Source organism: Aethalodelphis obliquidens, unplaced genomic scaffold (genome assembly GCF_003676395.1).
Source record: "Aethalodelphis obliquidens isolate GAN/ISIS:26980383/991018 unplaced genomic scaffold, ASM367639v1 scaffold23, whole genome shotgun sequence".
NCBI lineage: Eukaryota > Metazoa > Chordata > Mammalia > Artiodactyla > Delphinidae > Aethalodelphis > Aethalodelphis obliquidens.
Window position 1 is genome coordinate 10,989,115 of NW_020837967.1, and position 3,617 is coordinate 10,992,731.

Here is a 3,617-nt window from a genome sequence, read left to right on the forward strand (position 1 = left end):
TTAAGCCACCAAGTAATAATTTGTAACAGAAGTCATAAGAAACTAATACGTGTAATAAGTTAAAGCTGTATACTCTAAAACCTAAAGTGAACCATAAAATAAAACAGAAAAGAGTTGTAGCCAGTGACTCAAAAATAAAAAGGAGCTAAAATGGAATTTTAAAGATACACATGGGAGGTGAAGAAGCTGGGGCCATTTGCTGCTATTTCCAATACAGAGAAGTACGATTAAGAGAACAGCAATCAAACTGCAATCAAAGCTGTGTATCAGATAGCAACCCAGGAGTCAGTTAAATTCAAGGATCTTGCAATAGTTTGGGAGAGTTGCACTAAGGCATTTTCCTCTGTGAGGAAGAGTCTTGGAGCTGTTCTAAAAGACAAAAGAATATTAATGTCCCTGCATTTCCCTGTACTTCCCAGTGTTTAAGGTGCTCCCTCCCCAGGTGCTTGTTTTTTCTATCCTTCCATTGCCACAAAATAAATGTGTCCCATTCCAGGAACTAAAACTATTGATATTTCTTTCCAATGATACTTTACTTTCACCCAAACTTTTCATCTGGAAGAATCAGTCAGGAGCAAGAGGGACAAGAGTATTTTCATAAAACTTATAAAGACCCATTATGTCCCCATCTTTCAGCCTGTGGGGGCCAGTACAGGGGAGAGTATAGATGCAACGCAGGGCAATAAGTGCCCAAATGCTACACAGTGCTTCACCTGTGATTTCCCACGTGCTTTTCTCTATCTCAGGAACTTTCACTAAGAGGGCCAGAGAGTGCCTTTACGGTCAAAACCCACTTCAAGAAAACTCTGACTTTTTACTGTCATCTCTGAAAGGATATAAGATTGGCTTGATAGAATTCAGAAGAAGTTGAGCTGTAAGAGGGCCAAGCTATTCCCATCCCTCCTTAACAAATATGTGTGCCTTCCCCTTATCTCCCAAGCTACCCAGCCAAAGTTCTATAGATTTGCAAGATTTCTGCCCACAGCAGACATAAATTTCCCTCTTTTTGCATTTAGCATTGGTGAGTGTCTCTGTAATTGTTGTATGAAAAGGATCAGAACTTTCCTCTAACCCACGGTGGATCTTAGCATTGGTTGTTATCATAGGATGGGTGTGAGGCTGACCATCAGATCGACCCTCTAGCCCTCACCCCAAGAAGAGATAACAAGAATCAAGTCATGAACCTGCCTCCCAGTACTCAGCCTGCAGCCATCTCCCTAATTCCTCCTCAGTGACAGAGAATGGAGTGGAGGATTATTTATTGCTGGATTGAACAATATGGCTGTTATTAAATCCAAGGACTTCCCTCAAATCATGTTAAGTGAACTAAATGGACTGTGGAGAGGCTCTTGTATTTCCTGTTCCAGGAAGCCATGTTGTGTCAGTATTCCATCTTCGTCACTGAAACTGTCAAGAACTGTGAAGGGTCTACAGTTTTCCTTATTTGTTAGAAAACAAGTCAGCCTACCACAGTATCATAGACACTGGCAGAAGATATGAGACTCCTGGGCCAGAGACAAAGAACAGTTTATTAATCACAGCAATAGCAGCAGCCAGAGTAACAACATTTGTGCTGGTTCCCGAAGCCCTGACTCCTGTAGAGCAAAGCAACAGTGGCCAGCTGATGCCTGTAGACTCAGTGAGCTGGGTTCCTTGAGAGGAGCCCTGTTTAGCAAACTCTGATCTTTCCCCCCCCCCTCCCCTCTGGGAACTCACCTCCCTGAAGCTCAAGGAGAGCCCTGTTGGGGCCGATTTTTGGCCCTAGTCTCACACCTTCCCATGAGCCATGGGGTAGAGTGACCAAACCCACTCAGCTCACGGCCCCACCCACGAGCCTCCCTCCACCCTATCCTTAATCTTTTCTGAAAATGCTGCTAGCAAACCTTCTCATCCTTTTTCCGGTGGGAGACATTGTCTTTATTATCATTATCAGCCAATAAATCCGTCCTCTGCCCCAGAGAGAGATGCTAAATTTCTCAAAACTATTTGCTATACAAATATCCTTGAAAAGATAGTCCAGAACAAAAAGGTATCAGAAGATAATCAGAAACATGAAAAGACTCATGGAGAATTCTAAAGACACAGTGAACATTCCATGCGTGCACGCAATGTTCTTAGCAATGTTCTTAGTTAATTGAGTAATAAATTGAATTCAATTCCAGCTGTAGCCAGTTCTTCGAAGTTTTATCTATAGTTTGTAATAGTTCCTTCTGAGGAATATTAGATATACGTAGTTTTTTAAATTTTTTCATTCCCTAGTTGTTTGACTTTTTTTTTCTTGAAACTAGGACTAGAAATGTCCCTTTGAGCCTCTATTTACACAAACACAAAATCATTAAATATAAACTTATATATATAATACATATAATTGGCCCATAAATATATGGGCCAATTCATGGCCGTGAATGTTAATTTTCATAGGCTTAGTACATACTTGCCTTTAGTATCAGAATGTTTAGTATCAGAATGTTGAAGCACACTACCTTGCGTATAAGTCTTAAAGGGTCTTTGAACCGTAACACTGGGAGGACATCATAAGTCATACACTTTTACTTGTACAGGTAACGATATTGGGGTGTTAAAAGGCCACGCTGCCAGGGTTCAAATCTACCACTTGACTTACGTCCATAGTCTTTTCAATTAATATCTCTCCTTCAACTGGTTTCAGGGGAATTTGTTAGGTTCCATCCTAGTCTGTGAAGCTTTTAAGTTTGTTAAACCCTAACCACGGAAGAGAAAATGGAAACGAAACTATTACGTAGCAAATTGTCTTATATATATGCAGACTTCTTAGTTAACTGAGTAATAAATTGAATTCAATTCCAGGTGCAGCCAGTTATTCCAAGAATTTTCTGAAATTAGTGTACAATAGTTCTTACTAAAGAATATTATATATATGTATTTTTAAATTCCCTAGTTGTTCAAATTTTTTCGTTGAAATTTCAGTTTGTTTTGCACTTTGTAGCTTTTTCTTCTATTTTGTTGAACTGGAAAGAGCGATTCCTAGGACTCCATTTTAATTAAAGGAAGTTATTTCCAATCAACACTTCACAAAATACGTTTTCTTATTTTGTGGACTGAGGAATCCAAGAAAATACCGAAAACAGCAAAATTGGGGGACCTTAAGTTAATCACATAGCTGAACTGTGGCTACTGGCATTCCATGGATCGTCTCGCAATCAATTCTATCCAGAACTAAGAATCACGGCAGAACCCCAAGCCTGCTCGCCAGCCTGAACTGGGTGAGAGTTGAGAAAAAAACACCCCCCACTTCCGTGCACCAAACGGCGGCTACTCAGAGTAACTGCAGTCTGTCTCCAGGTTTACGGGCCAGGGATGCACCTGCTAGACAGCAGAAACTCAAGAATGGGAACCAGCAACCGCTTCTAAACAGGAGGACGAGATGCTCACCCTGGGAAACTCCGCGATTCCCACGCACACCCCCACCTTCCACCCCTCTGGCAGCTCGGAACTCACCCACCGGAAGTAAAACTGAGGAAACGCCATTTCGAAGAACTGGGCTGACGTAAGCGCTCCGACTTCCGGCCCCGTCCTTCCGGAGATGGGTGGTCCTGGGATCCGGAGGGGAGGCGGAGCGGAGGCGGGGCTTGAGGCTG